This window comes from Nicotiana tabacum, chromosome 16 (assembly GCF_000715075.1).
Source record: "Nicotiana tabacum cultivar K326 chromosome 16, ASM71507v2, whole genome shotgun sequence".
NCBI lineage: Eukaryota > Viridiplantae > Streptophyta > Magnoliopsida > Solanales > Solanaceae > Nicotiana > Nicotiana tabacum.
The window spans coordinates 74133163-74143455 of record NC_134095.1 but is presented as its reverse complement, the minus strand read 5'-3'; the positions used below and the strand labels follow the sequence as shown (position 1 = coordinate 74143455).

At 36.4% G+C, this 10293-nt stretch overlaps 1 long non-coding RNA gene across 1 annotated transcript; it reads right to left on the bottom strand.

Annotated features, from left to right (window-relative positions):
* Positions 1–760: 760 nt before the first annotated feature.
* On the bottom strand, positions 761–9096 carry LOC142170708 (uncharacterized). Its single transcript, XR_012700099.1, has 2 exons — positions 8893–9096; positions 761–1238 (listed from the first exon to the last, which is right to left on the bottom strand). It is a non-coding gene; the product is annotated as an uncharacterized LOC142170708 (long non-coding RNA).
* Positions 9097–10293: the final 1197 nt, after the last annotated feature.

Sequence of the window (10293 nt, the reverse complement as noted above, 5' to 3'; positions counted from 1 at the left end):
TATATATATTTTTGTATTTTCAAAATTATATAAAGATAAAAATAAGTATTATTTTTGTATATTTTTATTTAAATTTATGAAAGATACGTAAGCTAAAAATATATTTTTTTCGTAATGTTCCATTTTTATGACGAAAATAAAGTAAAGAAGTTAAAAATAGTTGAAATAGCTATATTAGGCCTAAATTAAATATTTACATGCTAAAACCCAAAAAATCTTGGGGAGAGTCAAAAATCACATATCTACAGCTGCCCCTCTTTGACTGGAAAGACGAAGTATTTTCAGACAAAGAACGACTACACAGGTTTTTTGACCCGACCCTTATTTACAGGGACCAAAAACTAAGAGAACTGAGACTGTGACCGAGCCCTGGTCTCTGAGCTGCCTACATATCCTTGGCTATAAAGGAATCAGGCCACATGTAGTTCAGAAGTGAGTGAGATGATAGAGTATGCCGAGGTGGAGAGCCGGTCGATGTGCCGTCGAGGGTCCGGTCCGCGGTCCCGTTATTACATCAAAATCAAAACATGAAAAAGACTAGCTAAGCCTGTCAACTACGAGTTACAAGATTCCTATCTATAAGTCTTCTGAAGCTTGATCTTGGTTCTTGAATGGTTCTTCATCCAGACTTTGGATTTGAACCTTGATGCTTGCTAGTTGCAGGAGCTAGCTCGTTCTTCTTCAGCTTTTCGGATCAAAACTAGGCATGCAGTGCTTGCGATCTCGACTATGTCTTGAGCAACCCGCATCTTTCATCAACTTCTGTATTTGGATTAACTTCTTACCTTTCTTTTTCTGGATTGTGACTAACTTCCGTTGGTCATCTTGGACTGTTGACTCGCATTCTTACTGCGAGCTTCTTTTGTTGCTAACTTGAATTGCATTCTGAAGCGGATTCCCTTTTTTCCAGGTGGATGCCTGATTGCCTAAACTTGAACTAACTTCCTTTGAAACTTGAATTGTTTTCCCTTGATACTTGAACTGTCTTCCTTCGAAACTGCTTTTCCTTGAAACTTGAACTGTCTTCCCTTGTTTTCCAGGTGGGCGCCTGATTGCTGAACTTGACCTGTCTTCTCTTGTTACTTGACACTATTTCCCCTTGCACCTTGAACCATTCTCCCCTGAAACTTGAACTGTCTTCCTTCGAAAATACTTTCCCTTGAAACTCGAGTTGTCTTCCTTCAACACTGCTTTCCCTAGAAACTTGAGTTGTCTTCCCTTGTTCTCCAGGTGGGCACCTGATTACAACAAAACAGACAAAACAAAAGAAATTTTTTCTGACCCAGTTTGCCCTAGGAAGATTTGTGAGTTGTTAGCAAAATTGTAAACAACTTGTACTAGTGATGCAATGATGAGAGTAAACTAAAGAATAGATAAGGAAAACTATAAACTAATCTTGACTAAAGTAAAGACTGGCCCTATTCTCCAGGCAGGCCCCCTGATTTCAGGAAAACAAAACATTGATATTCTTAAGAAAACTAAAAAATTGACCCATTTTCCAAATCCAAACTTCCTATTTTTTTCTATTTTTTTTTCAAAATATCCTAGGAGAAAATTCGCCAGACTAGGTTTTCTATCTTAAGAGAAAGATTCATCAGACTAAGACGTTTGTCCTAGGAGAAGATTCATCAGACTAGGTCTTCTATCTTAGGAGAAAGATTCATCAGACTAAAGCGTTTATCCTAGGAGAAAATTCATCAGACTAGGTCTTCTATCTTAGGAGAAAGATTCATCAGACTATGATTTCGATCCTAGGAGAAAGTTCATTAGACTATTATGTTTACCCTAGGAGAAAATTTCATCAGACTAGGTCTTCTATCTTAGGAGAAAGATTCATCAGACTAAGACGTATATCCTAGGAGAAAATTCATCATACTAGGTCTTCTATCTTAGGAGAAAGATTCATCAAACTAAGATTTTGATCCTAGGAGAAAGATTCATCAGACTAAGACATTTATCCTAGGAGAAAATTCATCAGACTAGGTTTTCTATCTTAGGAGAAAGATTCATCAGACTAAGATTTCGATCCTAGGAGAAAGTTCATCAGACTAAGACGTTTACCCTAGGAGAAAATTCATCAGACTAGGTCTTCTATCTTAGGAGAAAGATTCATCAGACTAAGGCGTTTATCCTAGGAGAAAATTCATCAAACTAGGTCTTCTATCTTAGGAGAAAGATTCATCAGACTAAGATTTCGATCCTAGAAGAAAGTTCATCAGACTAGGACTTTTTATCCTAGGAGGCAAAATGTGACGACCGAAGGACAAAATTTTATGCCCATGAGCAAGATAGAAAAAGACAAAAATTTGAGAAACTTCCCTTTGTTGGCTCTTCTCTTCTTTTCATTTTCATTTTTTTTTTCTTTTTTTTTTCCTTTTTTTTTTCTTTTTGAATCACTTTCCTTGCACCGCTTCGTTCCTGTTTCATACAAAGAATTTTTTTTTGAAAATGGCGGTCGGTTTGTGGCCTTGAGTCTTGGGCAGCTTGGCTTCTACTCAATCAGCTTGAGTCGACTTCAAGAGACTTTTGCTCTGCATCAACCCTAATTGTTTCACAACTAGTATCATTTGTACTTGCGGCTCAATCAGCCTTATCACAACTGGAGATCTTTGCCTAGGTGACCTTTTCCGATATCTTGAATGACTTTCTGCTTTTTGAGCAATTTGTCTGTCAAAGAGAATCACCAATCATCTTTGCGTGCGTCAAGTAGGCTGACAAGAGTCTTTTTTGGGGGGAACCTTTGTATGAATCCTCAAGGCTCGTTGACAGTAACAACCGAGTGTGCTGGCCAAATTTACTTTGTACAACTAAAAAGCTGGTAGCAGATTTTGAAATCTTTTCTTGCTTGTTTTGAAAAGGACCGTCTCGGAGTGAAGGACAAAATGATGTAAAGAAACAATTATTAACAAAAAATGCCCCTGTCGGAAGGACAGAAGGAAGAGTTTTTCTTTTTCTTTTTCTTTTTCACCTTTTTTTCACTAACTAGCCTTAATGGTCATGACATGCATTTTGGACTTAGTGGTCGATCTATCAAACTAATTCACTCTTCCCTTTTACTATTCTTATGACCTTTGAAGTCGAGCCTATCCATGCCAATCCTTTGCATCAGCTTCACGACTCACTTTCGACTAATTGTGCCCCGAGGAGTTTTCACCAACAAGTCTCTCTCATTTATTCATCTCTGCTCGCCGTTGTCTTACTGTGCCCATGAGGTTTTTCACTAATAAGACTCTCTCATTTTTCTTTTCTTTTTCTTTCTGTTGCTTTCTTGTGTGGGCGACTTGACAGTGTTCTACGTCATGTGACAACCGTTGCTCATTGCATGCTTCTCTTGGCATTCTTGAAGGCATATTGGGGGGTCTTTATTTGGAAGGTTTCTAGATAGGGTTGAAAAGAAGGTCGGCGTGAAGGCTCAAAATAAACTCAGAACGAGGGGTTGTAGACTTACAACTCTTGGAATCGACTATTTCAAAAATGAAATAAAATCCTTGCCCCAGTTTTAGATGTTGGGGATTTTTGGATTTTTGTTTTTGAATTTTTTGCTTTTTCTTCTGAATTCTTATTTTGTTGGACCGAACCGTGAGGCTGCCTACGTATCCTTTTTTTAAGGAATCAGGTCGAACGTAGTTCAAACATCTGACCTAAACTAGTTTTCATCTTTTTTTCTGTTTCTCTTTTTTCTTTTTTTCTCTTTTTGTTTTCTTTTTCCTTTTTTTTCTTTCTTTTTTTTGTTTGCCCCAGCTTCTATTTTTGAGGGCATGGACCTTTGACAATTCTTTTTTTTTCTCTGAACTTTCTAAGAATTTCGGATTTTTTTTTCTTTTTTCTTTTTTTTTTGACTCTAAACTTGATTCCAAAAGAGGATAGTCAAAGAAAAATAACACAGGCTCAAAAGGGGTAGCAAAGGATATAAAGTATTTGGGTAGCAGAAAAAGGGCCCCCCAACCTCAAGAACGTCAAACATAGTATCTTTTCGCGATCACAACATTGGAGAACATGTCTGTCTTCTTGGTGTGTCGTGGTCACGAGACATTTTTTCCATCCCTTAGTGACAAACTTTCCAACAAACATCAATTGATTAAACATCTTCAAGCCCGATCTTCACAATGATTTGAAGGTGAATTTTACTCTACCTTAATTCCAAAGTATTCCAACTCCTTTTTATCCCTGAAACTGTCTTTTTATCAGTTGTCCAATTCAAGCTTAAATCAATTTTCTAAGATCTGGCCAAAAATTCCGCATGCATGTCATGTCATTAAAACTAGTGGGAAAAGAACTAAGCATGGAATGACACAAAAGGACAAACTGTATTTCATTGAGTAAACAACAAGACAAACAACCTAGAATCCGAGTTACAACCCTAAATAACCCGGCTAATGAAAATAGCAACAGAACAGAAAGACAAGACTCACACAAACAGAATGGAGGGATAGAAGGGTTTGACTCAATAAAACAAATAAAATCTGGATCACAACCCTGAAATAACCCAGATAATAGAAAAAACATCAAAACAAGCTACTAAGATTCCTTCCTAGTGAGGAGGGAATGACTTTTCAATTGCTAAGCTTGACATTTAGCCACAAATTTGCTCATTAGAATCAGCAGAGCCTTCTCCAATTTCAAAATCATTAACTTCGGTTAGCAAATTCCCGAGAGGATTCTTATATTCCCTATCACCACGCATCATTCCCACAAAGTGTGCATCATCATGTACAGGTAAAGGATTCTGTGCGATATTCTGGGCGTCACTGTCTTGGATCACAATCAGGTTTTCCTGGATCATCCTTTCTATTTCTCTTTTCAAATCTCGACAGCTTTCAACATTGTGCCCCTGGGCATTGGAATGATATTCACACCTTTTAGAGGGGTCATAGCTTCTTGCACGTGGGTCCACATGATTTGGAGGAATATGTGCAATCATGTCATAATGCTTTAATTTCTCAAACAAGCTTGCATAGGACTCTCCTATTGGTGTAAAATTATCTTTCAACTTTTGTTCCCCTCTATACCTCTGGCCTGGATGTGGGTTATAGGGTACCTGAAAATTTTGTGGAAGTTGGTGAAGATTTTGTGATGCTCGTGCTCGCCTTCTGGGGTGTTTTGGTGGTTGGACAACATACTGATATGGAGCGACAGAGTATCGTGGGTTCTGAGGTGGATAGCAATGCTCAGGGGAGTCATGGAAAACTTGAGGAGGCTGCTAATACCTTCGAGATGTTCTCCTAGGACCTCTTCTCGACCCTGATGTCATCATGATTTCTTCAACCTTCTCATTTGTGTCGCTAAAATTATCAGATTCAAGCTGGACAGCTTGAGTTGCGGCTTTAAAAACTGCTTGTCTTAAGACCATTCTCTACCATTTCTCCCACTTTGATTGCTTCCGAGAAGGATTTGCCAACTGCGGAAATCATGTTTTGAAAGTAATCTGGCTCTTGCGCTTGAAGGAAGACAGTGATTAGCTCGTGGTCATCCGTGGGTGGCTTAACTCAAGCTGCTTGCTCTCTCCATTTAATGGCATATTCCCTGAAACTTTCACTTGGTTTCTTCTTCAGGTTTGAAAGGGAAATGTGGTCTGGGGCAATGTCGATGTTGTATTGGAACTGTTTGACAAATGCATGTGCCATGTCATCCCAGACATACCAGCGAGACATGTCTTGATCCATAAACCATTCGGAGGCTACTCCCGTAAGACTTTCCCCAAAATAAGCCATCAACAATTCTTCATTTCTTCCCGCACCTCTCAGTTGATTGCAATACCTTTTCAGGCGGTCTATGGGGTCTCCATGTCCATCATACTTTTCAAATTTGGGATTCTTGAAACCAGGCGGCAAGTGGACATCGGGGAACATACATAGATCTTTGAAGGCAACACTCTTTTGACCTGCCAACCCTTGCATGTTTTTCAACCGTTGTTCTAAGCTTTTCACTCTTTGGGTCATTTCTTCCTATACCATCTTTCGGGCAGGCTTCTCAATGTTTGCAGGAAGATCAAACAAGTACGAGTGGTACTCGGGAGAGTGGTATTGCTCTTGCTGTGTAGAAAATTGTGACTCATAACGAGGTTCTCCTTGACCTCCATGCTTGACACATTTTGGCCATTTACAGTTTCAGTATTCTATTTTTCTCAAACACAGTAGACTCTTGTTGAACCCTCTAACCCCGAGTCTCTTGAGCACTTGTAACAGCTTCAATGTCAGTTATCATTTTTTCTTGGATCTTGTGTTTCCAGCTTACCACAAACCGACCACCTCAACTTTCTTCACAATTCAAAACAAAAATATATTAGAATGGACTCAGTTGGTCCTTATTATTATCAACATTTTTCATTTTGTTTTTCATTTTGTTTTTCATTTTGTTTTTCATTTTTCTTTTCAATGGTTGATCGAACCTGATGTGGGTTGCCTACGTATCATGTGGGAACATGAATCAGATCTTGCGTAGTTCGGGAAGATCATGAATAAAGTAAATAAACTAACCTTTTTTGAATTTTATATTTTATTTTTTCGAAAGAAAGACTTATAAAGAAGAAAGGGAATATTTTTGGATTTTGATTTTTCTTCAGATTTTTTGCAAAGAAAGATTTCTAAAGAAAAAAGATTTTTTTTTGAAATTTCGAAAGAAAAACTTCTAAAGAAGAAAGAAAATATTTTTTTGGAATTTTATTCTGAATTTATGAAAGAAATGTTTCTAAAAAAAATATTTTTGAATTTTGAATTTTCTTTTCAATTTTGAAAGAAGAGTGAAAATAATTTTTGGATTTTTTGGAAGAAATTAAAAGAAAATATTTTGTATATTTTTTTAAAAAACTATTAGGGTCTAAACGAAAGGCTTTCTAAAGAAGCAAGAAATAAAAACTATTTTTTGGATTTTTTGAAAATTGGGGTCTAAAAAAAACCTTTTTAGATAGGAAGTAAAGGAAAATATTTTTGGATTGTTTTGAAAATTATGGGTCAGAACCGATGAGGTTTGCCTACGTATCTCACATCCGGTGAGAATCAGACCCGCGTAGTTCGCCCGTTTTGACATAATTGAAAAACATGATATTGACTCCCTTTCATTTTTTTTGAAATACATTTTCCTTTTCTTTTTTGTTCAAACAATTTGGGCAGAGTTTCGAGGCATTTCGAATACTGGGATTTTCAGAACCAGGTGAATTCTCTATCCTACCTCACTCTTGTTTTTTCTGTTGTTTTTCTTTCCTTAGCTGGTCAACATGCAAGCTGAAACAAATAAATGTTCACATAGCACATAGAATGCATCAGGATGGTCTGTTATTTTGGGCACACCTGTCCTAGACGGACCCAACCCCTGTGTTGAGTCCCCTAAGTCAAATGCACATGATGCAAACAAACGTTCCTACTAGGGATCCGGCATGAAGCTATGTTTTTCTAGGTTTAAATCCTGGGGTTTTGGTCAAGACTTGGGGTACCCGAGCGGACAACTAGGGCCGAAGAGGGGGTGACGTACCGAGACCACTGAAGTCTACCCGGCCTTATCGCTTGCCCAGCCTCGTTCTATTTGGTATAATTTCTACAGAAAAAGCGGGTCACGCAAAGGTGTGCACCATTTCCAGAAGACTCAGAGAGGTGGCATAAGAAGACAGTTATATACAATTCAAACAATATCAAAGCGGTAAATGACAATTAGCACATTAAGTCCACAAAATACAGTAATATCAACAATAAAGCCAAATAAAAATCGCATTAATAAGCTTGAATTCTTGAACCCTGAACCGGAAGTTCTGGGTTCTTATCCCCAGCAGAGTCACCAGAGCTGTCACACCTCTTTTTTGCACACCCCTCAAGGTATAAGGGAGTTTTTTCTAATTTAAGTGACAATCGAAACGGGATTGTTTATTTATTAAAAATCAGAGTCGCCACTTGAGATGATTTTATGGCGTCCCAAGTCACCAGTTCGAATCCCGAATCGAGGAAAAATGACTCTGTATTATAGTCCGCGAACCAGAAATCCAGGTAAGAAATTCTGTTAACTCGGGAGAAGGTGTTAGGCATTCCCGAGTTCCGTGGTTCTAACACGGTCGCTTTGATCATACTTGGCTTATTAAAATTGTATAATTACTCACTTTAAAACCTATGTGCTTTAGCCTTTTACTGCTTTTAAACTAAGAAAAATTATCTTGAAGCAGGTCACGCGTACGTGTACCCATTTGTTTGGCACGTCAAAAATCATGTCACGCGAACGTGTCCACAATTAATAACGCTTTATTATTGTTAAGAAAGTTTGGCCGAAATTGCGCGAAAGCATACTCCGATTTTGTTTTTAGAATCGTAATTATGTCATGCGAACGTGCACACAATCACAATAATTTGATTAACTAAGAGTATGCCAAAAATTTCATAGCAAGATATTTGATAATCACGATATTTTGCTAATTATTACATCAGCCAAATAAAGAAAGCATTTCACACATAAAAATAGGACACTATTTTGTCTCAGCTAACATACATACACTCTGCATAAATTATTTATTTCCTTTAGACAAATTCATTGTACAATTTGATTCATCCTAAGTTTTCCTCCAATTTGGAGACTCTCCGCTAGTCATGTAGCAGAACTGGTAACGACCCAAAAGAGCACAAAATATTGATTGGCATATCACAATCAAACTGCAGAATGACCACCGAAATTAATTACCCAGCGGTATCCGTGAAAGTTTACTATAAAATATCAAGAACGAAACAGTGTGCATCACTTGGCATTTTTGCGGACAAACACCAAGAATCGGTTATATTAGGTTGAAGGAACTAAAAGTTTAAAGCAACAAATCAAATACTCATGTTCAACAGAGAGTGACAAACTCATAACATTTAACAAAACCATGCGTTTAAGTGCGGAATGAAACTGAAAGTATTGAGATAAGATAAAATGAACCTTTGCAATTACTTGACTGCTTCTTTCAAAATTCAAACAAGGATGAACCTCTGACCGGAGCCGGGACCGTTAAACGGAAACTCATCGGCGACAACGACAGTACCTCGACTTGCAGCTGAACGGAGACTCGGACAGTAACTTCCGACGACTCGAAGCTCACCGGAAAAACTTGAACCAAACAAAAAACGACGAAGATGAACTCCAACTGATAAAAATTTAACAAAACTTGGGCCAAGAATTGGGTTCTAAAACTCTTAAAATTATAAGATAAAAATACTACCCCATGCCAAAGGCTAACATGAAACTATTACATAGATAAAAATACTACCCCATGCCAGAGGCTAACATGAGACTATTATATATATATTTTTGTATTTTCAAAATTATATAAAGATAAAAATAAGTATTATTTTTGTATATTTTTATTTAAATTTATGAAAGATACGTAAGCTAAAAATATATTTTTTTGTAATTTTCCATTTTTATGACGAAAATAAAGTAAAGAAGTTAAAAATAGTTGAAATAGCTATATTAGGCCTAAATTAAACATTTACATGCTAAAACACAAAAAATCTTGGGGAGGATCAAAAATGACATGTCTACAACATGTATATCCATGTATACCTATGTGTGTGATACATGCGTGATATATGTGGCGCAGAAGAATTTTCTGAACTCGATTTAACAATGAATTGTGATACCAAATCAGTCCAAATTACCTCCAATCTTCATCAAAATTTGTATATTGACTCATCTATATGTTTTCAATGAATTTCAACCATACTCATTGAAACAGGTCCCTTTTAGCTTAGATTGTTGTAATCTTGTATATGTATATTTTTTGTGTTTCATCACCTTGTTTGCTACCTCATCCATGAAATTTTCTTTTCGTTTTACATCTAATGTTGCTGATCATGCTTAAAAATATGAAAGGAGATTTTTGCATGTGATTCTAGGAGAGAAAGAATCTTATTTATTTGTATTTTAATTTTTATATGTGCTTGGTTAGTTTTTGTAAGTCTATGATTAATGGCTGGATGTTAGTAAGTTAAAACTTATTTGGGACATTTTTATAAAATTCCCTTAATTTTTTACTTTCTGCATTTTTTCTTATTTGATTTAGGTTGGAAGCCTTGATATTTAGGATTTTAAGAGCAATATTTTATCTTATATAAATTATTTTCTTATTTGAATAATATAACATGATTTTTTGGGGCATAACTCGACTATAATACATTCGATATTATCATTGAACTCTTTTAATTATCTACTCAAATAATATTTTTCTCTTCATTGATTGTTTTGTATATTTTTTTAAGACAATACTCAACTATCAAAACGAAAAAATTAAAATTTTAGTGGAGATAGAGAGAAAGAAGGAGGGAAAGATTAAAAAAAAAA